We start from the raw sequence: 27,156 nt of genomic DNA, 5'->3' as shown, positions 1-27,156 counted from the left end.
GGTTCAGATATTCCTCTTCTCTCCAAATCTGGTAGACTGAATGGCTGGTTGCAATTCTTCATTGCTCCATGGGAGTGGTATATCTCCACATCCTTGCCTTGACATCATGGTGAGTGAAGTGTATATCTCCCGCCCTTCAACTTCTGACTTGGTCAAGTGATTTGCTTGGGCCAGTGAGATATTCATGGATGTGAAGTGAGCAGAGGCCTGACTATGGCCCGTGTGGTTGGGTTGGGTTCTTGCATTCTGCCTTCATCATGAGATGAAGTATATAACCTGAGCAGCCACTACCCCTTCATTGTAGGTCCCAGAATGAGGCATATGGACTATAGTTTCCTTACCTAGCCCATAGAATTACAACTTAAAACAGCTACCTTAGCTGACCTATAGACCTGTGAGTATAAGAAGAGCTTCTTAACTGTTGGGATTATTTGTTACACAGCACTGGTAATAGCTGACTAAGAAACCAACTATTGGAGTAACTTATCTCCCAGCTTCGAAACCTTCCCACTTTCCAAATGTCCTCAACACAGATCTGACCATATCATACTTGATTTAATCCACATCTATGGCTGTCCATTGCCTGCCTTATAAAGTTTCATAACCTTAGCAAGATGTTCAGATTTCTCTTCAATTGGCCTAACATACTTTTCCTGCTTCATCCCCATATCTTCACCCTGCACCTGTCCTAAGCTCTGCATATCCTGAACTGCCCATCATTCCTTGCATATGCCATCATGCTTTCCTAGCTGAGGTGTTTGCTCCTCCTCCTTCCCTCTGCCAGAAATGTCTTCCTCCATCTGCCTGTTGAAATTCTACTTTAGGATTTTGCACAAGTGCCACCCCAGTAAGATGGTTACCATCTCCCTTTCATTCAGAATGAAATTCTGCCCCTCTGCCTTCACAGCATGGAATTCAAAATTTCTTTTGGAAAATATCTTTGAACTATAGACTAGTAGTTTATTTACAAATCTATCTTTCTAAATTAAGTAAGCATGTCATTGGAAGCAAGAACTATAGCTCTAAATCTTAATATGGTCACTGTTGTTCTATTCCTAGAGACTATAGGTACTAAGTGTTCTGCAATTCTGCAGAATAAAGGATTTTCTTGCCCCAAATTCCAACAGACGTTATCGAGAAACACTTCTAGACCCTTTTTTCCGAATCTCTTCTTCAGATGTCAAAACTTTGAGGGAGTTACAAATGGATTTTGCCATTCATTTCTTAAGAAAAATGAAAATTATTTTCCCACGTCTGTAGCTTTATATAAGATGGATGGAAAGCCTCAAAGACATTGAACAGTTGCAACATAAACTGAATTTCTTTTTTCCAAGGAGAGTGGTTGGACCCCCTAGTTTAAAAAAAATCCCTCTATTTTATTTTTTCACCTTCACTCATTTCTTATATCACTCTTGGATCTGCTTAATTCACATGCCCTGGCCATTTGGGGAGTACTCTATTTCTCCCTAGTCTTGTTTCCGGGCCACTGGGGAAAATAATGCCAATAATGGCATGTATCCTTTCACAAGATGGCCACCAAGAGACTTTCCAGTGCAGAGGACAGACGTGCCTTCCAGCAGTCCATCCCATTTAGGTGACTCCTGTCTCCCTGAGCACGCCCAAGAAACGTGCGTGTATAGCACGTCAGATCGTAAACATGAGCACATCATGCAATTCACAAAAATTATCTTTTGTATTTTACCTTTACCTCCCAAATTTCTCTTAAATTAGAAAAAAAGTTGCATTCCTCAAGAGTCTCTTAAGAGCAGGCAGATTTGATTCGTGCCACAGTGATTGTGTGTTTTAAGTGCTGGAGGAAGTCAAGTGCCTGGAACTCTTCTGGTCCCGATTTCCTTATTTCTCTTTCACATATCCGTTTGCGTGGCTTGGCTTGATTCGAGGTGTATGGCATATGGCTTTTTGCCGCTTGAGCTGCCACAGAAGTAAATGTCACTGGCATATAATGCCAGATTTCCATTTTTTGAATCACAGAGCATGGGATTCTGTCTGAAAGCTCCCAGGCCGCTGTGTGTTCTTAAAGCAGAAGCAGAAAAGGATAAGAACCACATCTCAGAGATGCTCTTCCTATTAAAATGTGTCTATTGCGATAAGAAGTATATATAAAATGGAGATGCTGTTGCCCTCAAGTGTGTTAGAAAAAGCTGCTTGGCTTGTTTTATGGGGCACTGGGCAACCCTGGATATTTGTTCCAAGCCTCAACTAGGCAGATATCAGTCAGGAATGGAGTTGTTTTTGAATTTTTTTCAGACAGAGAAAATTCAGTGGTGCACATACCAGAAAACATAAGACTGTGAATAAAAGATATTGATGGTTTTTTGATGCAGTTTACCAAAATTTTGTATTCATTAAACTTTCAAGTTATAGAGCTCTTTAGGACAGACTTGGCTGATGAAAGAGCCCAGAAGCTGCCACAGACCTAGCCTCAGCCTTGGCTTCCCACCTCCCCCTCCTCACTGCCCTCACCACCTCACTCCCAATCCCCTCCCATGGCTGAGGAATCAAGAGGAGGGTTTGGAAATTCACAAAGAAGCAAGAAGTTCAGTCAATAAGTTCAATAAGTCAAGAGCATTGACCCTGAACCCAGAGTGGGATTCAAACCCTAGTGCTGGGTGGTCTTTGGCAGATTAATTACCTTGCTCTGTTTCTCAGTCTCTTCATGTCTGAAATAATATAGTTGGAACTTAATATAGTTGTCGTTAAGGGTTAAATGAGCCAATATGAACCTGCTCATATGAAATGGCCAATATTTGACCGTTTCTGAATTGCAAAATTGAAAATTCTGTATGGTTTATCCTAATAAAGCACTTGGGCCATTCCCATGAGGATTACACGATGCTCCAGACGAGGTGTGGGAGGCGTGGGTTCTAGTCCAGTTCTGGCTTTAGTTTAGTACATGACCCTGGGCGGTTCTCCTACACCTGCACTCAACACCTCTTTCCTTTGTAGACAGGGGTGGCACTGAGACGATTCCTCCCTCTGTGCTTTGAATTCTCTCGCTTCTCATATCTGCTCCAGGACTCTACTCACTAGTCTCCTTTCTAATCCTCACATCATCAGTCTCGTCCTCTTGGGTGCTGTCTTCTCACCAGCATAAAAATGTACTCAAATCTCTTGCATTTTAAAAAAACAAATAAATAACTCCTTCTCAATCCTCTCTCCACCTCAAGCCAGGTTTCCTCAAATAGTTGCCTCTATGTACCATCTCTTTTTTTTCCTTGCCATTAGCTTATTAATCCACTGCAACCTGTCTTCTGCCCTCACTAAAAATATAACTCAGTAGAAGGAGAGAAATAGGACTCTAAAAAGCACTAAATTATACTGTCAATACTTGAAAACCTCTTCAGCCACAAAAGCCACCAGTTTTGACAAAGTCAAGAATGACCTCTGATGGACATTTTAAAATCTCTGTCTTATTTGCCTTCTTTGGAGCACTTGACCCTGTTAGCCACTCTCTTCTTAAAAACTATCTTACTGTGGCTTTGGAAATGAACACATACACAAGATACATACATGATACGCTATACATATTAAAGGAAGAAATAAAATAATTATCGTTGTTCCAGTTACTAGTGATATTTTTAGACAAAAAATTTTTTAAGGTAACTAAAAATATAACAGCTCAAGGAGAGAAATATGACTCTAAAATGCACTGATCCACACTTTGAATACTCAAAAACCTCTTTAAAGATGTAATTTCTAAAAGGCAAGTGGAGATTGAGAGGACTCATTGAGTTCTTCTAATTTAAGACTGGAAAGAAGTTACATTGTTACGAATCTCTGTTCTGATGAAAAAGACATCAAAAAAATTATAAAAATAAATCTTTTATGCCTTACTCCTTTATACTTATTGGCATCCTCCCTCCTCCCTTTTCATTTTCTTCTCTTCACCTAAAAATCTCTCCGGTCCTGTTTTTTTCACCCCCCTGTTCCTCTTTCAAGTTCTTTACAGTCTCTTTTGTTCCCTGCATGGCCAAATTTTCCAAGAGAGATTGCAGTCTCCTCGCCCACCTCCTCCACTCGCTGTGGTCTGACATTCACCCAAGTCCACCTACTGAGACTGCTGTATTTAGGTCAGCAGTCACCGCCTGAGTGTCAGTCTGACAGCCTGTTCCCTATGTTCATCCTGTTCCATGGCCCTAAAGCCTTGGCTCGTGTCCCCACCTGTGCTTCCTGGGATCTCCATTCCTTGACTCCCAAAACACTGAGACCACCTCTCAGTGACCCCATAAGCATAGGCATTCCCCCAGGCCTTCTTCTTGTTTCTCTCCTATCACTTCCTCCTCCCTACCCACAACGTCTCATCTTCAATCATCCATCGACTCCGCGAGTGGCACCTTGTCTCTTAGACTTGGAACCTTGGAATGATCCCTGGCTCTCCTCACCTCTTCTCCTGACAGGTCCCCAGATTCTATGGATCCAGCATTGTATGATAAAGGGTAATCTGGCTTTAACTGCTCTTACCCTGCTCCCTGCCACCATTACCTCTGGTGGAGACTGTGTTTGTCTTTTAATGTTCTCCCTGAATCTGGACTCAGCCCACCTATAAGTTCTCTTTCCCCCTAGCTGCCAGAAACACCCTTCTAGAACACAAGTCTTCTAACAGCACATCCATACTCAAAAACCTTCGGCTTCCTCTTCTTACAGCATGATAACAAAAGCTCCACTATTCTATTGCGAACCACTTTTCTAAATGAAATGCTGATTGCACCCTGCAAAACACCCCCTACTAACCTGTAATTAATCATATTGATGGCTCCCCAAGCATGCCTTGCACATCCAAGTCTCTATCTTTACCTATGTTCCCTCAACAAGGAAGACCCTTCACTTTTTCTGTTGAAATTCTGCCCATCCTTTCAAGGCCCAGCCCATGGGTTCTGCAGAGCCCTTCCAAGGAGGCATAATTAATTTTTTTCTTTTAGGTGCACTTTCTTTTTCCCTTTCTTGTATCACTTAACATGCTTGGCCATACCTTGAGTTTGAAAACTTCTTTTAGCCAGTTAGCTTGCTTCAGACAGGTCCCTTACCACCCCTTATCCCACCTCATGGCTACTTTGAGGCAACACTGTGGAATCCTGGAAGGACCCATTGAAAACCATGGTCTTGGATTATAGTTAGTTACCTGCACTCTCTCCTTCTTGACTCTACTCCTGAGAATAAGGACAGATTCTGCCTCATCTTTCTATCCCAAGGTGCCTACCAAAAATTATACAGTTGCTCAACAGACGTTACATGGATTGAATCTTTATCCTCCCACTAATGGAAAAAAAGAAAAAAGCTGATAATGTTTATTTTTTTAATAAGATAATCATGTTTTAAAATGAAAAAAAGCACATCCCAGAACAAACTTTGCAAACTGTAGAACATTTTCATTCTTAAGTGAAAATTATTATTGTGTGGCTACAATGAGACAGGAGAAGGAGTGATAGATACTTCAGAGTGACAATTTCTTTCTGGACCGGGAAAAAAATTAAGGCACTTCCAAGAGAGAAAGAAAAGAAATTCTGTGTGTGTGTGCCTTAAAAACACCTTTAGATTTTGTTTTGGTGGTATTTAGTGCCTGACAAAAGCCAATTGATTTTTTGTGCTGGCGTGCGCTCCTGCACAGAGAGCAGGGCCTGAGATGCTACAAACACATTCACAACCCAAACCAGGCTGTGGCTGAGCCTGGGAGGCCTAGCCTCCAGTTGTTTGTGAGGTTGATTACCTCCCATCCCTCCCTAGCTTTTTTATATGGGTGGAGGACCTGGAGCTCCCTCTGCAAAAAAGAAAGGAGGAATTGGCATCCCCAGTGACATTAAAGGGTCCCTTGCTACCATTTTGTTGGCAGAAACCTTGACATTTCAGAGAATTTTAAGAAACAAATTGGGACAAATTTCCTGTTGGGAAATTCACCAACAATTGATGACCCTCATTTATAAAGCCATGCAATACAATGCAGCTATTTAGAATCAGAGACATTCCAGCGAGAAAAGGAAAGGTCTGTGTATAGATGTTCATGTCATTGTTATTTACAGAAGCAAGAAAATGAAAATTAAACCAACAATTTAACAATGAGAAGATGATAAATTAATTTATGGCCACAGCTATTTATATGTCAGATTTTTCAGTCATTTAAAATGACATTTGTGAATAGTATTTAAATATAAGGAAATATTTTTTAATATTATGTCAAATGTCGTGAGGGAGCAGGATGCAACATTATATCTTAACCAAGTAAAACTACAAACGAAAAAGCTTTTAACATTAAATTTGAATGATTTTAACAATGGTTTCTTCTTCACGGTGTGATTAATTGTAATTTTTTTCTCTTTTATTAAGTTTATAATGTTAAGCATGTTTTCTACTGAGCATGTATGTTCTTACAGCCATATTTTAAAAGACAACTTTAAAGTATGGGGGTACAGAGCTGTCACTAAGCTCCAGTTGTAGTCTGTTAAGTGGTACAGGTCTAGAGGGAATTCTTTGACCTCAACACCCCACATTATAAATTCAGGCTAAGTTTGTTTAGTCTTCCTTAAAATAAAGCATGGGGTTGAGCCAGCTGTGCCAGCTGAGCCAGTGCCCTGCATCTTCAGCCTGAAGTTGATTGGTACTAAGATCAAAACCCTCTGAAGCTCCATTTGAGGAAGACTCATTAACTGGAAAAAAGTTCTGAGCAGATGTTACATCCTTGAAAAAGTGAGCCAGATCACAGACAGAGCGGGTCCCAGCACCTGGGCTGCTTATAAAATGGGTTTGCGAAGGGGAGGTTTCCAACTGCTTTCCAGTGCACCCTCTTCTCTCTGAGGCTGGGGATGCAGGAGTGGGAGGAGGGAGGAATGGGAGAAAACATGAGATGAGTCACTGAGATGTTTTCAAAGATATCCTCATCTCATAACTTTATCCATGATGTTGGGTAGAATGACAGAGAAGTACTCAGAAGGATTTTATCACTTCCCTAAGTGTAAAGGTTTGCAAAAAGATTTTGTATTTTTGGCTAAGGTATCAGAGACATGTAGAGATGGTATTCCTAGTGTTGTGTGAATAAATCTGACTCTAAGGAGTTCACAGCATTGGGCATAGCCCTGGAAAGAGATAATTACAAAATAACGTGGTGTGCAATAGCAAAAGGCCATACGTTGTATGAAAGTAATTCAAAGGAGGAATTATATAGGAGAAGGACTCTACTTAGGAGGGTTTTAATGTATGAATAGAAGCTTACCACATGAGCAGAAGAGAATTGACTGGGAAAAGACATAAAATAGAATGAATACATCAAGAGAAAACTTAATAAATGGAGCTCTCTTGCTTTCAAGATTTTAAGGTTGTATTCTTGGGTTCCCAAGACTTGAAAGAAAAAACATGAAGAAACATGTGAAAGCACATTATCAGTACTTCCTAAACATTAGTTGAATGAGTGGAGGCCCAAATTCCTTACTTAAAAACTGGACTTTTTTCGTGAAAGATATTTTTTCAGTGTATGTACAGAACAACTGAGATGTCTGACACACAATAGATTCCCCCAAAATATAAACAAGAGCACTTATTCATGGTTGAACATATGTCATTATTTGAAATATTTGCTTCACAATTCTCATGCTTGTCACTGCATTAAGAGAATTATGGGTAATGCATTTTGGAAATCATGTTTCGTATTTGCCGTGGGATGACTTGGAGGGAGAGCATTTTTGCATTTAAAATGGATTGATTATTGCCCTTTGGGTCCAATTTTTATTTATATTATCAAATTAACTCTTTCCTGCAATTACTGGCTTTAAAAATGCAGGCCAGTACTGATCAATAAAATAAAATTATACTTTGGTCTGAATTTAATTGCTGCACATATTAGGTTGCAAAGCTCATTCTTTGTGAGAGTTGGGAATAACCTGTTAATATCATTTGCCTAGGGGTCATGGTTCACATTAAAAAGCTTTCTTTAATTGGAAGTAAAATAGAGAACAGTTTGCAAGCAATCTGGCTCTGACAAGCTGATGATATTGAAGGACTGAGATTAAAAATAAGCCTGTCCTTGTGGTGGCAATGCCGGTTTGCCATGAGTGGTCACACTCTGAGTTGGTTTTCCTAGAGAAGCGCTGGGTTATTGCTGATATTGAAGCACTGGGCACATGGTTGTAACGTGACTGGCTTCTGACAAAGACAGCTTCTTTATCAAGGGACAAAGTAAAAATAACTGAGTTCAAACAGAACTCAGCCTAGAATTTCATACGGTGACCCCCTTGGTCCTGTGGGTGTCCTCACCTTGTGGTTTCATACCTGGCTCTGTACAGACCTCTTGGACCTTCTTCCAAGCCCTCAGACTCTTCTGCTTTGCCCATCCCCTTCCACATCAGATCATGACCTCCTGAAATCTGACAGACTAAATCTCTAGTGCCTTCCTCTTCCTCCCTCCTTGCCTGAATAAACCGCATCTACTTATCTTCTTGATCTTCTTGGCTTCCCTCTTGCCCAGCAAACCCTCTGTCCTTCCCCTTCATCCCTGGCTTACCCTGTTCCATTGCAGTGTAATGCCTGTTATAACAGGAGACCAGGACACATAGTTTATCTGTGAATCTGTAAGCAGAAAGAGCAGAGAAAGTGAGGGCATCAAATGTCAACCATTTGATGAAACAATAGATTTAATCTCTACCGACTGCAATGAAATTGGTCCTTTTATTGAGAATATCAGAAACTAAATTTTTTCTCAAAACGTGGAATTATTTGCATGTGAAATTCTATGTTTTTCAGAATTGAGAGAGGTTTACTTATGTCTTAGATCTGAAAATCAAGAAGAATGTGATGACAGCCCAGAAGCATCCCTTTTCCTAGTGGTGAAGAAGCTGTTTCCCATTTTGCATCGTCTAAAGAATAACCTACCATTGGCCCAGTAGCTTTTTGCCACCATATTGCCAGTGGACATGCTTGGCAAGGCTGAGCTGAGGATTTTGGCATTTTCATTTTTCCTTTTGGCATGATTTTTCATCATCCTGCAATTCTGGAATGCGCTTCCATAGTGTACTTGAAAAATTTGAGCTGGCAAGACCGTAAGCTTTCAGAATTCACCAACTATTCCTTTAAAGGCAGTCAGAATTATAAGAGATGCATCATATTAGGCCTTGCTCTTCTGGCCCCCACGGTCTTCTCAGGTCAGCTCATTCCATTTGGTCCAGTCCTTCACACCCCAAGGACTTCTAGACCTTGACTCTCCAACCTTATGAGTGCGAATCATGGCCACCACCTATCAGAGGTCTGTACTCTGGAAGAGGAAAGAAGAAATGCATGGATTGGAGACTTGTTTATAGATGGGTTTGCATTTCGTGGATCTGGTTTTATTTCAGTGTTTGTAGGTTTTACTTATATTTTAGGCATTTTAAAGTGAAATACAAAAATAGCAAAGCTCAGGGACATAAACTTCTTCATACTAATGCCTCATAATGTGAGTTACAAAATATAGCGCAGTCTTAGGATGCTAGTGCGACCATCTCACCTGCTCTAGACTCCTTACTTATGGGAGTGCTGAGGCATGGTGCAATATACTGCTTATGGTGCTTCACAGACAGACACCTGACTTTGAATCCTGAGTCTGCCATTTACTGGATGGCGACTGTAGATTTTCTACTTAAATGTCACGGATCTTAATACCCTTTTTGGAAAAGAGGCGTTATTATGATCTTGGCCCATTGTAGGTTCTGCATATGCATTTGCTATTATTTCTCTCATCTTTCCATGGATGTTGAGGCTACGTCACATAGAGCTTAGCATCCTGGGACCTAAAGATACAGACATTATAACAGGCTTTGGCAGTTCTGCTTATGATCACCTCATCATGAAGACGAGAGAAAGAGAAGTGGCTGTCTGTGTATGGGGATTTGTCTATGGAATGTTATTATGATTATCTCCCCTTGGGGATAAAAAGATATGTAAAAGTTATCCAGACCATGTTTAGTTGAGGTTTTGCGTATGTTTTCGTTTTAAAATACACCATGTAAAAAAAATCAGAGCTAACTATATACTGGCCAACCCAACCAACTAGAGAAACATCTCTCAGTATCTCTTGAATGAAATAAAGCTACAGAACAGACCAACAGTAATTACACTTCTGACCTATTAGGACAGAGTCCTTACTTCTGACCTCACACGCTTGCAGAATATGGTCTGGTCCAGTCTGTACTGGGACTGTTTCTGTTAGACAGGGTAGAATTGAAGTCAGTGTGTGGGTGTTCTCACAGTAGGGAGAGGGGGGTGCCTTAAGAAGGCTAAGATGTAGGTGGAGGTGAGCCTTGTGCATTATGCACCCTACTTGTTCGAAGTTTACTTGTTGCTCAATTTGACCCTAATGACCTCCCTCCCTCTTAAGAATGAATCAACCAAACAAAAATGGGACTCAGTGTCGCCATGTCATGAATTAAGGAGGTCATTACCATCACATTCATTGCCAGCAATGAACATGAATCCTGATGAAACGGATGCCCAGCTTGTGGAAGTAATCTCTTTGGGACCAAGAGTTGGCAAATAGAAGGATTTGCTATTAGTGCCACCTCTTTATAACTCAGTGAGTAGAATCTTCTTCAGCTCTCTTTTAAATGCCCAATATAAATGATGCTCATTTTAGTTAAAACCTGTAGGTAGACTAAGGAAAATGCAGACAGCAAATTTAGAAATCACCCCACAATAGTCGCTATATTTTCTGATCCCAAAATATATTGTCCCCTAATGTAATTCTTTCTTGAGTTGTATATCTATTTTTAAAGCATTACAAAGTTATATGACTTACATCAAATTTGGTAATAATACATTTAATAAACCATGTTTATGGAAAAGAATAGAATTTAATTAGCTTGAATCTTTCCCTAAGAAAATGCTGGATAAATGGTACTGGCAGTGCCTACCCAGAACAGAGCAGAGAGTACAGGCTGTAATGTGGAGGTGAAATGGAAAGAGATTTCTTCTGATTTTATTCAGATGCCCTGGCATGATTACTTCTCCCTGAATTTTCCAGGTATTTGGTGCTGTGATTCCCTTCTCATGTCTGTAGACAACACATAATAAATCTGAATGTGTTGGGAAGCTTGATGATACACTACCAACAATACATTTTGAGCCTCCAGAGTGCAAGTCCATTAAATGTATGCTTCATACCAGTTCCTGGGGACTTGACAAGCAGAAATTCAAATATCAAGCCGATAAAACCCAGGTTTCCCTGTTTTTTGAGGTCCAGCAGCAGCTCTCTTTTTTTTAATTGGAGTTGATTTACAATGTTGTGTTAATTTCTGCTGTGCAGCAAAGTGATTCAGTTATACATATGTATTCTTTTTCATATTCTTTTCCATTATGGTTTAGAACAGGATATTGAATATAGTTCCCTGTGCTATGCAGTAGGACCTAGTTGTTTATCCATTCCCTGTATAACAGTTTGCATCCATCAACAGCTCTCTAAGCTTGTATATGCTCTTTTCATTACATAGCCTAGAAAGGGAAGAATACCCAATAATGGCCAAGTTAACTCACCCAGTCTGTGATCTCAGTAACAAAACTACGAGACAAGTTTCCACGGGAAAAATTTGGGGAAGATTTTCCAAAGACTCTGTAGCTATTCTGTATAAAGTGACCCCTCTGGAAATGTAGATGAAGCTGCTTATTTTTCAGAACTAAAACCATGACTAGCTAGGTGAACCAGAGTGCCTGCTTGCTAGCTTTTGAATAGAGGAGGGGAGTGGATCAGACTGAAAGCCAAAAAGTATTCTCTGTCTTCCTTGCAATTTTGTCTTAAAAATGAATTTTCTAGAAAAAAAATTACAGAAAGATAATATGTGATTGTTCACGCTAATATGTGATCTACCTGTCTTCTTGCTGGCAGGTCTGATAGCATCTCTCACTACCTGGTGAATCTGGTCTTCAGGAGCTCACGTGTTCTTTCTTCACATACCTGCTCACCAGCATAGCTACTGAGCCCAAACTGTGCTACCGTCCCCAGCCTCAACTCTAAAATTGGTAGTCAGTCAAGGGAACGTTACCTTGTTCTGATGTAAATGGGTCCTTTGGGGTGGCCTGGAGTAGTGCCACCCCCATTCTCAAAAAAAAATGCCCCTCTCCATTTTATACATTAAAAATTAATTTAGGGTTAGTCTTTTTTTCCTTTATTTAAACCTCTCTTAGCAGTGATTCTCAAGCTGTGGTGTATATAAGAATCCCCTGGAGAGCTTGAGAAAATGTTCCTCAGCTCCACTCCTGACACTGTGGGTTAGGAGGGATGCAATGGGATCCCAGCAACCTGCATTTTGTTGAGAAGTCCAAGTGATTCTGATCTGGGTGGTCCCTGTACATCACAGTTACAGAAACTGGAGCTAGAATCTTTTTGTTCACATCCCAGCTCTGCCGCTTTTTATCTTCGTGACCGTGATCAAGTTACTTAACTTCCTTATGCTTCCATTTCCTCGTGGTTATTATAGGGATAATAATAACACCTCATAGGGTTGTTGTGAGGCTTAAATTGGTTAATCCAGATCAAGTGCTACCTGGACTATTAACTGCTTCATAGACGTTAGCTAGATCAGTCCAACGTGTTACGGATGCCTTGAAACTGACTGTTTCAATCAGGTTGGTATCCTGTTAACTTGTTGCTGAGAGTATCTGGGGAATATATTGTGTTATGTAGGTGTGTTTGGGGCGTGAGGGCAGGGAGTCATTTAGTGAAGTACTTCAGTGGCTTGTCATTGCTTACAGGATAAAAACCAAACTCCTGAACATGATTTCTGGGACCCTGCAGGTCTCGCCTCTGCTTGCCGTCCAAGCTTATCTCACACCGTCCTTTTAATCATTCTCACTCTGATCAGCTGCGTTTGGCTTCTTTCAGGTTTTCAAAGATGTCATCCTCCCTTGTAGGCAGTGCACATCTAGGCAGGCCCTTTGCGTGTATTACTCCTTATGTCTGAGACAGTGTTCCCCTCACTTTCAATTCCTTAACTTTTACTCTTCCTTTAGATCTTAGCTCAGATATCACTTCCTCCAAGATATTCTTCTTTACCTCACTAAGTTCAGTCTTTTTTATTATTTGTGCTCATAGCACATAGCTCTCCTTCATCCCCCATATGAAAGTTACATTTTAATACTTTTTGTGTCCTCTGCTAGGGTCATTGTGCTGTAAGGCAAAAAGCATCCCAGTTTGTTTTGTCACTAGCACAGTTTTTTTTTGTTTTTTTGTTTTTTGGCACATAAACACTCACTAAATATTTGTTAAACAAATGATTAAATTTTGATTAAATTTCCAACCAGGGAAGGCCTGGTTGGAATGATATGTTTCTGCATAAGAGCAGTGGCAATTTGGACAGTCTCAGGAGGGTGAGAGGACAAAGGGTAGGTGTCCCCCCATGGCAGAGGAAGGTAGGCAGGCGAGGTTAGAAAGTTTCCAGAAAGGTGGTAGAGGAGACCTGAGATATCCACGCCCCTGGAGCATGGAGGTAGTCTGGACAGAGCTGAGAAAGACTGCTGGGTCCCTGGAAGGCAGAGCTGGGGTGATAATTCCTTCCCAAGCTCACAGTGGCACAAAGAGACAAAATGGAAAGCCAGGACTCAGATTTTGGAGAGGGCAAATACAACCTCAAGACCACTGGGCCAGAATTGAGCACTTGGAGACATGGTTTGGAGCAAGAGTCATTTAGGAATAAAGGAGGTGCAGGGCTACTGTTGCTTATTAGACACTGGGTGTGTGGTAATGAATAGCTCACCTTGCCTCCAAGGGCCAGAGACGTGCAAAGAGCCGGCCTCAGCTCGCGCGGAAGCCTGGTCTGTGTCTGGTTTTTTTTTTTTTTTTTTTTTTGGCTGCGTTGGGTCTTTGTTGCTGCATGCGGGCTTTCTCTAGTTGCAGCGAGTGGGGGCTACTCTTCGTTGCGGTGTGCAGGCTTCTCATTGAGGTGGCTTCTCTTGTTGCGGAGCACGGGCTCTAGGGGCGCGGGCTTCAGTAGTTGTGGCTCCTGGGCTCTAGAGCGCAGGCTCAGTAGTTGTGGCACACGGGTTTAGTTGCTCCGCGGCATGTGGGACCTGTGTCCCCTGCATTGGCAGGCGGATTCTTAACCACTGCACCACCAGGGAAGCCCTGGTCTGTGTCACTGATAGTTTGAGGGCACCAGGCTTGCAGAGACCATTAAGAAAGAAAAGGTTCTCCTTGAGATTCATTATGATGGGACAGAGAATAATTCCTTTCTCTCAAACGTAAGCCAGAATCATAGCCTTCTTTGACACTTGCCATTTTCAGTCAGTTTCTGTAGAATTGAGGGCTTCCCACAGACCCACGTGGGAGATTACCACCGTCTGATCCTGGGTTTGACCAGGCCAAGCAGCCATTCGTTGCTCAGTGGCGGCCCCTGTTGTTAAAGAGAAATGTAGCAGCGTATCCAAAGTGTGACATAACTCTGGTCATGCAACCAGAAGAATTTGGAGCAAGCAGGGGAGGAGTCAGAGGGGATGTAAATGGGCTGAGGAAATCCCCAGGGGGATTCCCCAGCATTCACGGTGCTCTGGTGAGGTGCTGATACAGAGAAGAAGCTGAGCCTAAATGCTTTGTGCAAGCTTTCTGCCGCAAGCACCCGGTTTAGTCGCTTTATTCCAAAGGTCTGCTAGGAATCGCCGCAGTGCCCTCCGAGAAATGCCATTGCAAACTTTTATTTGAGGGCTTTTAGGGCTGTTAGATGACAAATATTTTAAAAGATACTCCACTAATTCTTTAGGTAACTTACAGTACATTTTAATTAGAGGTGGAGGCACAGGACGGGCTGTGCGTGTTTGTTTACGTCCTGAGTAGGAATCAGAGAATGGCTCCTCCCGTGGGAACCCTGCTGGGATTCACTCTTGCATGAAGGCATTTATGGGTACGTGAACACCCCTGGCATGCGTGTGCTATGTGTACAGAGTGAGGCTGTTACATGACATTTCTAGACAAAAACTGTATGTGAAGAAGAGGAGGGAGAAAGCAAATTCACAATCAGATGAAAGTAGGGAGGAGAGATGAGATTGCAGTTGATTATGGGTCTGGCAGCAGATGTTCTACATGAATCCAACTCGCTGCAGCCAGTCTGTTTCCATGGCAACAGAATCAGTAATTATTGAGCCCGGGAGCTCCCCCCTCCTTTCTCCCAACAAGGTGGAGGCTGATGAATATGAACCATCTCCAGCCCACCACCAGCTCTTTCTTCTTCTTCTTCTTCCTCTTTTTCTTTTGTTTTTAGTTCCTTATAAGTATTGAGTAGTACCAAGAAAAGGAGCTGTCTCTTTATTGATGAACGAGCATAGGGCACTAAAATTAAATGAAGTTATTGTTTTCTCTTGTGATACTATAAGAGAAAAGCTCTTCCTAGAAAAGCCAGTGATCTCTGAAGATGCTAAATAAATGAGCAGGAGTTTCCCTGAAATGGAGGCTCCCTTTGATTGGCTGATCTTTCTGCGATTCCTGCCAATCAGAGCACCCCTGGGCGCCAGCTCCATAAACATAAGCAAAGCTACATGCTTATTCTTCTGGACTTGAAGTGTATACCATTCAAAGGTGTGCGGCGGGTCTCCATTCACATGGCTCAACTGGAAACCTGTTTCGTGAATAAGCTTACTCAGGAACCATCTGATATTCCAGCACATTGTTCTTCTGGGGGACGACTTTAAGTCATTTGGTGGCAACAGCAGCTTAGAAGCAGTATTTGTAGTTGGGAAAGATGGACTTACGGGAGCTTGGTGAGTAAACCTCAGTTGTACACATCTGTCTGCTGGTATTAGCAGCCTGAGCTAAAATGTAGCTTTGTCCTATTGTCTGCCGAGAAAACTGTGAATTGGAACAAGCACATGGAAGAACAAGCATTCTAGGGTTCCCGTGATGTGTGAGCATCTGTATTCCAAAGGCTGCATGCATTGCTTGGGTATGATCGGATTTGTAGTTGACTGTGTATTATACTGGGACATTGGTTTGTCTAGTTAGGATCAGTGTGAGGAGTGGAGTTTTGCATTATCTCCCTGGGCACTGATCCATTTCAAAAGAAGATGCTTTTAAAACTAAATTTATAAGAGTCAACCCTGTGCATTGCTGGGAAGAGAGAGAAAGGTGCAGGAACGGAGCTGAGCTGTGAGCTGCTTGATTGTGTTGCTGGTGTTTGCATTGTGAAGGGAGATGTTATTACGATCGTCTGTCAAACACTTCTTCAGACCCTCAGCCACAGAAAGAAGCACCTCTTCTGGGTGTGCTGCCGTTCTCTGCTCGGGAACTGTGCAACTGAGCTAGGTCGTGTCCCTTTCTTCTTTCGTGAAACCCGTCTCCAAATTGAAATATGTTCTCTCTCTTTTTAAAAAATTATTTGCAGAAAGAGTTAGAGTGCAGTCAGAGAGATTCTAGCTGTCAAAAACCATGCTTCTAAATGACTCTGTTTTGCATCCTTTTAAACCAGAGAGGGTTTGCAAAGTTGTATTCAACGATTGGCTCCTTGCCAGGGAAGGGATGCTCTGGGCTATTGCTCTGCTCCCTAGGGTTTAATTTTCTGACACTGGTGATGAAATTTTCAATTTTGTTGGGTAGAAGAAGGAAGAATAAGAAAGCAGTGCTGTAAACAGGCAATGGGGGGGGCAGCGTGTGAAAGGAGAAACTCTTTTCCTTTAGGGACCCTTCTAGCTGCAAACTTAAAAATATATGTGGCAAGACAGAACTCAAGCACTACACTCAAATGTAGGATTTTAGAGGAACTATAATCCTTCCAAACGTGAAGAGAAGAGGCATTGCCTTTGGTTTGGGTGCAGAGAGTGGCGGCTGAACTTGGGGCTTCTAGCTCTGCCTAAGAACCTCTCTCTCCTCAGCGTCTCTGTCTGCTGATTTTGTGATTTCCTATGTTATGTGCCAGGGAAGCTGACAGTACACTTGATGTCTTCTATTTACAGTCCACTTGGGTTCAAATAACAGAGAGAATAGAGAAAAAAATCATCATCATCTGGTTCATAAATATATGCACGTGAAAGAGTCATATATGGGAAATCTTACTGGCTTATCCTTTAAAACAATGTCCTATTGACAGAATGGTGTTGTGGGTCTTCACATGGCTCTACAATGGAAATTGCTGTGTCCTGAATGGGCTCAGTGATGAACGGGTAAAGAAACAAAAGAGCTAGGAATGTTTTGCCTGTGGAAGACTCGAAAGCAGGGTGAGGGCGATTGGGTGTTTAGGAGAGACCTTCTACTTTTGTGACCAGTAAAGAGATGGGGTTGACTCTCCGGAGCAGAGGAAGAGTTTCCCAGCTCTGGGTGACTGCACACAACACAGGGGAAGCCTGGCCAGACCAAGTCAGTGTCCTGTTTGTTAGCTGAAACCTCTCTAGAAATGTAGGCTGTCCTGTGATCCCAAGAAGCTCAAGATGGTGTGCTGGATTGAGAATTCCAATCTCAATGGGATGGGAGGCGAGCGTGAGCATCTCTCCCTGCTTCATCTCACTCCTCAGTACACCTCAATACAGGCACAGTTTGGAGGAAGTCTGTTTTCTAGTGGCTGTGCATTAAGTGACAGTCATCTCATTAGAATGACCCTCCATACTCTTTTGGTCTCTTCTCTCCCCCACTAGTGTCACTTGACATGAGTGAAGTGCTGGCACCTGTTGGCAAGAATGAGAGAAGAAACAGCCTTTTATGGAAGCAGTCAAAATGTAAAAAAAAAAAAAAAAAAAAAAAATTAAGAGTAGTTATTAGCCTATTTTTGGATCATGGAAGTCTAAGAATTTGAAAGCTATGAAACTCTCCCCTGGCCTTAAGAAAATACATTTATTCCTAATCCCATAACACTTTAGTGACAGCCCATTTCAGGGTCAAGTAGGATCTCTGCCCTGCGTGACTAGCCAAGAATTTATTGTACTCTCAAGTTCATTATCTCCTTTTTGCAAATGGGTCCACTGAATACGGCCACAGCCCTATCTCAATCAACTGCTGGCTTAAGCAGTGGCTTCAGTACCTGAATGAGGTCCTGGGCATTCTCGCTGAAGGTCTGAATTAAGAAGTTTTGGAAATGATTCTAGATCACGGTGGTTTTCTCACTCCTGAGCTTGGAGGGTTGGTGAAACTGGAGTTATGGGACTTGAAATGAAAATGCTTTTTCAGGGACCAGAATTAACTGCATGCTTGTAACTGTTCTATTTGCTCCTGAGAGAGAAGGCTTCTTCCCACTGCCTCTTCCTGGCATTTGCAGGATGTGGGACATATTAGAAAGATAAATGTAAAGACAAAGAAAAGCGAATTCCCTTAGATTTTCAAGTGACCATCAGAGTTTCCCGGTATAAGTCAAAGTGAATATAAATACATTGAATCTAATCCCTGAAATTCAGCACTGAGAGCTAGAATCATAGGTTTTCTCAGTTCTCCCAGCAGTTGAAATAAAATCAATCACAACAGGAATAGCCAACCTGCCTCGAGCATTAGCTGTGTGCCAGGCACTGCTCAATACATTTTATGTAGAAGTAATAACTCATTGGATCTTTGTAACAGCCCAACAGCGCTACTTTACTCCTTATTTCCTAGATGAGGAAATGGAGTCACCAAAAATTTAGAGAACTTGTTTACGTTTATCCAGCTAGAAGCTGGCAAGTGCTTGGTGTGCTTACACAGTCGATCTACTGGTTTGCTGCATTCATGGATGGTGGAGTCTGAGTGGGTAGGGAAGGAGGTCTCCTAGGCTATCAGTCTGACTAGTGGAGTCAAGCCACAGGGCGTTGAGTGAAACAGTCATTGCAATAATTAAAGTCAAATTAGAAAGGCACTTTGGGGTGATTGGTTGAATTATTAATAATGCCATTTAAGACAAAAATTTTGAACTAAGTAAAAACCTGTCACCAAAACGTTGCATTTGTTCGCCCCCTTGTGTTCCTGTGTGACGTGCCACCTTATTCTGCAGAGTGTTTATTTGACTGGTGTGAACTGGGTCAGTTTCTATATGAGACCAGCTCCTACTGGGCCATCTGTGAGAGGTGGGAGGTCGCCAGTTTCATGGCTACCCTTTGCTTGCATTTGCCAGGAATGGTTTGCAGTTGCCATAGCAATGGTGAGGGTCATGACAGACCAGAACAACAGGGCAGCCAGTTAGGGGGTTTCATGTCTTGAAATGGCTATGGGAATTACCAGGGCTACCGTGCTTTGTGAAGACCTTGTAAACAGGAGTGATGATCCCAGCTCAGAAAGAGATTCCAGGTAGTAACAGTGGACATAAAAAGATGGAGCAACTGAAGACTCAGGTTAGGCCTGGAAATCATCAAGCAACATAGATTTCAAAATATGCCCCCCAGAGTTGGGGTCATTGAGGGGACAGGGGTTATGTGGTTGGAGGTGGTGAGTCTTCAACTCCCACTTTAACCAGAGCATCTCCATTTCTGTCTGTTTTATAAACTGGCAATCCCCACTGAAGACTTACTAATGAAAAATGAAAGGGAAGGCTAGGCTACTAGAAGGAAAAAGAAAAACTATTGATCTCAAAATTTCCAAATTGACATATAAAGAAATGAAAGACCAGAGCATATAAGCCAGCCCACACTGCTATATGGAAAAGGAATCAGTAGGGGTCTTAGTAGCAGCTTTTAAAAACATGGGTTATTTGTTATGTGTGCCTAATATTTTGTAGTTTCTATTATTACACCAGTTATGCATATGTGTAGAAGACAATTTAAATAACTGTTCAATAAATAATGTCCTACAGGGACAATATGGCAGATCTCTTTCTAGACCAGCACTGTCCAGTGGGAATACAATGCAAACTATGTATGTAATTTCAATTTTTTTAGCAGTCACATTAAAAAAGTAAAACAAAACCAAAACCCCCAGATCTATTCATTTTAGTAATATATATTATTTAACCCAGTATGTCCAAAATATTATCCTTTCAATATGCAACTATGAAATTATTAACAAAATATTTATATTCAGTTTTTCATGTTAAGTCTTTGAAATCTGATATATATTTTACACTTAGAGCACAACACGATTTGGATACTGAATTTTCACAGGAAATCTATATTTAGATTTCACACGATTTACAGTTACAAAAGTAGATTCAGGAACGGAAATTGTTCTTTAAAAGTTTTCCAATAACTGAAGTATCAATTTTAAAACTTAAATTAGTTAAAATTAAATAAAATTTAAAACTTCAAAAACAAACAAAAAAGCAGAACAAACGAAAAAACTTAATTGCACAGTCACGCTAACCACATGTTTCAAGGTTCCCGTGGGCATGTGTGGTTAGTGGCTACTCTACCAGACAGTGCAGTTCTGGACCCTAACTCTCCTCTTAAACTAGGCCAGTTACTTTCCTCACTTCCTCATCACTCCGTGGCACCTTCCTCTCTTTTATCTCCGTTAGATACCTGGCAGACTTGCCCTGGTAACAAAGAGAGAAATAGAACACTGGTATTCACAGATGTGTTTACCTTTGCCTTTAACCATGGCATGTGTCAAACCCAGCACGTGGCTAAATGTTGGTTTCTCCATTGCACTGTTTCGCATGGGGGAATTAAAAGGTGTGCCATTTCCCATTACAGAAAGTCAACACACCATCTGTGGCATTTCTCAGTCCTCAGATATCTTGGCCTTGCCACTCACTCTCTGTGCTTTGGAACTACCTCCTTCAACTCAGTATGTTCAGGGAACGTGGGTTTCATTTTAATAATAAGCTAAGCAAACCAGAATAAGAAGGTAAATCTGCTGCAAACAGGTAATTCTTTATGAAGACAAGTATAAATTGAGGCTAAGGGATGATTTAACTGATGTCATCTTATTCAATTCTACAAAGTTTGTTTAGCTAGAAATTACTGACTGAATAGTTCTTCCAATTAATTTGGTCTTAAAATCTTTACCTTCAACATCAGATAGCATCCTTATCTAAAGTTTTCTTTTTTTAGTATAAAAGCAACCATGAAAACAGAATCAACCTCTTCAATAACATGCTGCAAAGCCTTCTTAGAGGCAATCCCAGCCTCCTAAAGATGACCTGCATTGACAATTTCAGCCAAATCTGCAAGTGGAAGGATAAAGCTCACTCCAAGTTTGGTGCTCTTAAACCTTCCATTCATAAAGAGCTCTTTTAGAAATAACACAAAACACTGAGAAAGGAAAAATATCCATAGAGTTCAATACCATCCCTAGTATCAGGGATGCCTTCTGGTCCAACTCTATCCATTTCTAGCATGTTGGACAGAATTGCCAAGGAGAATGCCTTGCGCGCTTTAGCACTCAACAAATGTTTGTTGGATTAAATTGTGTGGATCCTTTGCAACTTCTTTCTTTTCATGGCATGACTTAATCTTTTTTTCTGAGGCAACAGTGGCAAACCAAGTAGATTAAACCATAGGCAGGGTTGAATCTTAAGAGCAAGATGACTTGCTTTGTGAATCTGCTGATATTTGGCCAAGCCAACAGCTAATACACTCAGTCAATCATGAGCAGAAAGAAGTGCTATGGGATTTCAGTGACTGCAGAGACACTGGGAACTAGCTGTATGTTACATAAGTAAAATTATCATTACAATAATTGCCTTTGCATTATCACAGGATTTTGAAGTTCCCTAATTTTCTAGCTTATTTCAAACAATCTGTGATATTTCTAGAAATCCAGAACTAGAAAAGTATTTGCATAGATGACAGAGCAGTAGTCTTGGATTGTTGTCTCTAGTTTAAGAATGAAATTTTACAAGTCACTTAACCCTTATGCTTCTCAGCATCTTCACATGGGTAAAGAGTAGTTTAGACTTGGTGACTTCCAAAATCATGTGTATGTCAAGCTTCAAAACAATCTATCCTCCATGACCCATGCTCCATTGATCATAGCAGTCTTTCCCACTATACCCAGATAGAGCCTTGGGATCCTTCTTAACACTGCACTAAGCCAGCCACTGACAAGTGATCAGAATTGGCTTACAGCTGGAAATGATTTTTTTCATCCCACTCTTAGGTCCTTTCCTCAGCTCTGTGCCTTGTGCAAGACTTTGGAAAGGAACGTACAGGGAATTATCATCAGTATGCAGGGTTCCAGCGATAAGGGAATGACAGTTCTTTACTCATCCCCTTGCTCAGCTGTTCCATGGAGGTGTTGCCATCTGACAAGGAGAGCTGCAGCCTGCACTTCGGGAGCTCACTTTTCTCTTCCTTTGAGCTATAAGTGACGAGAGACCTGTCAAGGAGAGCAATTCACTGGCATCATTCCCAGACCTGGAACATAATGAAATAAAATTTCATTCTGACTTGGTTGGAATTCTTCTAGCTGAACGTTCGAGATAGCATCTGGGGCAATTCTAACATCCACTTGCCTAGTTGGAATGAAGCACCCATCAGCTAATGGCTTTCATGCAGTCAGGGCCTCTTAGGGCAAAACATTTCTAACTAGAGCCAGTCCATAGGTCCCAGCAGGTAAGGTAGAGCCCACTCAGGTCTAATGGGCCAGCAATGTGAAATCTGCATTTCAGAAGCTTTATTATTTACAAAGAGTGATATCAAAGCAGGAAATGTGTCTGAAAGCCACCAACACTGGTCCTGCCCCTAGACCTAGACTTCTCAACATTTAAGGCTTTAATTTGGGACTCAGGTTCTGGAGGCGTTATGTTAGTATTGTCCATTGACACTTGTTCTGGTACCCATAGTAGTGATAGCAGGGCCATACCCTTCCAGCTTTGGAGAGGGGTGGAGGTCAAGGGGCAAAGCCCCCATTCTAGATTCTATGAGCCAGGTTCAAATGCCTTTGCAAATTAGACCCAACAAGATTTGCAAAGATCACCTTATGGGCAATCCCTCTCTACCCTAAATTTCCCAAGCTCTGTGTAGATGACTGCTGAACCTCTCTGAACCCTAGTTTTCCTTATCTGTAAAAATGGAGGTAAAGGTACATATCTCACAGGGCTGTTGAATGAAAATTAGAGTGATGTCTGTGTGAGTGATTAGTATGCCGTAATGCGCTATGTAATGAGAACATAGTATGATTACATTCCTTGGGTAGAAGCCATTTATTTTTCATATGTCATAGAATGTCTAGCTCAGCTCTTAGGCTATGGAAGATTCTCTAACTGGACAACCAGGGTGCATGCTGTCTGCTCTCAAATCATTCTCCTAAATCCTTAGAGACTACCCAACTCCTGCTAGCACTGGAGGCCACCCAGAGAGAAGAGAGCACTTCACTTAGAACCAGAAGCCTGAGGTAAAGGTCCCAGCTTAGCCACTAGCAAGGTTTAGGTCTTTCCATGTTACCTCTCCAGTCTTTAGTATTTTTCTTCTTCATGGATAAAATATAGATATTATCTACACTAAACTGACATATAGAAATGTCTAGACGACAAATGAATTAACATATTCCATGTGCTTTGTGGATTGTAACATAAGGTATTACTATTATTATTTCAAATCTAGTATCTCCTAACAACTCAGCCTTGTTTTTTGAGGAGGGATAATTGGGAAGATGTTTCTGGAGACAGAGTACCAGAAGCCCCAGGATGGTGATGTATACGTTCCTGACTTTGGAAGCCAGTCAAGATCAAATGATATTGTGCTTCTAGGCAGATGCCTGTGGCATTCAGGGAGGCTGTGAACTGCCACAAATAATTGGTGGCTTTTACATTTGTAAGTCAAGATGGTCTTGGTCTCTGCAGACGGCCTGTAAATCTTTCTGGATAGCCAAACCATAGCCATATGGCACCAGCTCTGTCCTTCTTCTTCTTGAAAACACAATAAAAGCTTTGAAAAGCATCCATATTTTGGGTTCTTCTATATGCACGTTCTCAACCACTTCTTGATAGCTTTCTTCCCCTCCCCTATCCTCCGCCACTGCCACCAGCCAGGCACTTCACACCCCCTGAATTACATATTCTGTCAAGAGAGGAGAAGAAGTGATTTCTTCCTTTGTAACAATGGTGCTCTATTTACTGAAATCCCATAACATCCTAGATCTTGAGGAAACCTGAGTCCCGGGGCGGCAAGTAAATTTCATCTAGTGACAGCTTGGGTGCACTGGTGGTGTCTGCCCAGGGCTCTACATGTGGGCTCAGTGGTCCCGTGGGCGAGGAGAGGAGGGCAGCAGCATGCAGGTACCTAATTACGGGTAAAGAAAGGGAGGTTCGGAGAAATTAATTGACTTGCTAATATATTTCTGTTAACAAGGGGCAATAACCACATTTCCTTGCTCTCTCAGTTTATTCAACAACCAGTACTTGCTGAATGCCTACTGTGTGTAAGTTCTAGGCCTTGGTATTATCAATGAACATAGATAATCTATGAAGATCTATGGATTAACCTGCACGGAGCTTTATTTTTCATGCAATCTTTGGTGTCAAAGTTGGAACTGCCCAGAATACAGAGGCTATGATAAGAAAAATTTCCAACACACTAGTTATTTATATATTCATTAATTCATTCATGCATTCGCTTATGCATTTATTTCCATGCCCATTTACATAAAGAATAAATATCCACTTTCAAAAATTGGGGCTTTGTAAGAGCTGTTTGAAAACAATTTGAAAGAAATTGATGAAAACAAATTGACCAATAACTGCCCTTACCTTCTGCCTTGCTTCCTCCCGGCCTCCTTTTATGGCCTTGCTGGCACAGAGTTGGAAATGAACACAGAAGAAAATCTGAACTATAAGAGCAAACTCAAGAACTGTACACTATCTTAGTTTTGCAAAGCAACTTACAAGGTGAAATTTGGATGAACCAACTTTTTTTCACATTACCAAAGGTTTCTGAACTGTTAGAATTATCAAAGGACAAAGAATGCAACTCTGGTGATTGAGAACTGTGGCAATTCCGTGTCACCTGGGTAGAGGTATAAATAGCAGTGGATAGGAAAATCTCTTAGCCCAATATCTGAGCACTGTAGGTAACTATACAATAATCACACTAGCTGTGTGTGGTGATCTGTCTCTCTCTCCCATCCCTGGTTAATTGTCCTTCATAAGCTCACGCAGTCACTTGCTTCAAGGCCAGAGCAATGTCAGAAACACTGTCTGGTGGGTATATGAATTGTGCCTTCTCTGTGCTAGGCACTTTGCATATGCATAGGTCCTTATGATGGAATTTCCCAAACCTTTGAAAAATATTTTTAGTGTAACTGTTATTTGTAAATTGCCACATGCCATGGTCTATCAGGATACAAGTTTTTACCAAAAAGTGCATCCCCATATACTCAAAGGATGAATGGAAGTAGGGAATCAGGGAACTTTTAGTGCTGATTCTCAGTCTCTATCCTTTTTCCTAACATAGTTTCAGTACAGTGGTAAGAGCAATGTTAAAAGACCTTATATCTCCTTTTACACATAAGGAAACAGAGATGTAGAAGAGTTAGCTTATGACCCATCTAGTAAGTGGCAGAGTGCAGTTCAAATCCAGGTCTGTCTGACTCCCAGGCGTGTGTGTGTGTATGACTTCCAAGTGATATATATATATACATATATATATGTTTATGTTTCATAGAAGTATGATAGCATGATTAAGAGCTGACATTTTAGCATAAAATTCTATTATGATAAAATTCCATATGAGTAGAATCAAGATAGAATGGGGGAAATGGGAAGTAGAGTGGGAATTTGAGTTCTAGGACAGAGGTTGGCAAAAGTGACTCAAATCCAACCCATGGCCTATTCTTGTAAATGAAATTTGATTGGAATACAGCAATGCCCATTTGTCTATATATTGTCTGTGACTGCTCTCATGCTACAACAGCAATGTTTATTAGGTATGACAGAGACTGCTTGGAAGGCCTAAAATAATATTTGGCCTTTTATATTAAAAGTTTGCTGACCTGTATTAAAGGAGAAAAATGAGGATGTAAAATTTCCAACTTTTAAGAAGAGTTTGTTCATGTATGTTTAAATGAGCAATTATGGGTATCAAATCACTCTTGTATGTATATCCAAGGATACATTTTTTAAAGTGATGCAACCATTTTATTTTTTAAATATCAATATTGTAATACACTGAAAATTATATTCTTTGCAACTATTTCAACTTTGATAAAAAAATTTCAAAGTCAATTTAAAAATGTGTAAGAGGGTATGTAGATTTTTAAAAATAGAGAGTTAGGAGACCACTGCCCTAGAAGAGAGGATCGGGAATGTGACTTTCCATAGTTCTAGGCTATCCTGTGATGAATGGGAGCTTGTTTCCTTCTCATGGGGCAAATTGAGCCCCAAGTGTGTACCTCACCCCTCAGTCAAGCTGTTCTCCCACAACCTCGAGGGCTAGCTGATGGAAATGTGGGACTCTAATAGGACAGTGCCAAAGAGTGATTTCTTAAACATCTGGACTCAGTCCTACAGATCAGAAAATCCTTCAAGTGTCCCTATATTGGCCCTTCTATCAGCTAGCAGTGCCCTTTGAGAATGTAGATGGCTGGGCTTTTCAGGATGTACCTGTAGACTTGATGGGAGCCTGTGCTGTGCTCCAGCTGCACTGACTGTGGGGTGTACCAGACAAGTGGATGTTTAAACCTGCCTAGCAACCTTAATACATGTTAGGGGTTGAATTGTGTCCTCCTCCAAAAAAGATATGCTGGTCTTAACCATCAGCACCTCAGAATGTGACCTTATGTGGAGACAGGGTCTTTACAGAGGTAATCAAGTTAAAATGAGGTCATTAGAATGGTCCCTAATCCAAGAAGACTGGTGTCCCTAAAAAAAGGGGAAATTGGGTACAGGGGTAAGACATGCGTTGAGGGAAGACAATGTGAAAAGACACAGGGAGAAGACACAAGCTGTTATGAGAGTACATCTAAGGATGGAGGACTGGAACCAGGAAGACTTTGGCCCTGGCCCCTAGTCTCCTTCCTTTCCCTTAGAGCAGTTCAGCAGAGCATTTAAGATCAAAAACTCTGGAGCCAGCACTTTTGGGTTTTAAATCCTACCAGCCATGTGACCTGGGACCCAAATAGCCTCACTTGTTAAATAGAAGAATAATAGTACCTGCCTTGATAGGTTACTGTAAGAACCAACTGAGTTAATAACATGTAAAACTCTTAGTGCTTGGCACATCGTAAGTACTCAACAGTGAAGTGTTCATTACTGGGAACCAGAAGAACAACTTTTGCCTAAGACCACCCCAGACCCATGAATCACCTAGCAAGTACTACCCGCATGCTCCTCTGGAATTCTAGAAGTTTTATTTGTGAAATTACCATATACATGTTTGAAG

At 41.3% G+C, this 27,156-nt stretch overlaps 1 protein-coding gene across 10 annotated transcripts in view; it reads left to right on the top strand.

The window, feature by feature from the left end:
* ELMO1 (engulfment and cell motility 1) overlaps positions 1 to 27,156 on the top strand; it is a 555,096-nt gene that overhangs the window by 396,001 nt on the left and 131,939 nt on the right. The window contains exon 1 of one of the 10 annotated variants that reach the window (XM_082471820.1): positions 14,720 to 15,714. The exons of the other annotated variants lie outside the window; for them this stretch is intronic. The gene's annotated coding sequence lies outside the window, so the exon portion shown is untranslated. Of the gene's footprint in view, positions 1 to 14,719; positions 15,715 to 27,156 lie in introns of those variants that run through there. 10 annotated transcript variants of the gene reach the window in all.

This window comes from Balaenoptera physalus (genome assembly GCF_965194825.1).
Source record: "Balaenoptera physalus genome assembly, chromosome: 8".
Classification (NCBI taxonomy): domain Eukaryota; kingdom Metazoa; phylum Chordata; class Mammalia; order Artiodactyla; family Balaenopteridae; genus Balaenoptera; species Balaenoptera physalus.
The sequence above is the reverse complement of the archived record's forward strand: the minus strand, read 5'-3'. Positions and strand labels throughout refer to the sequence as shown.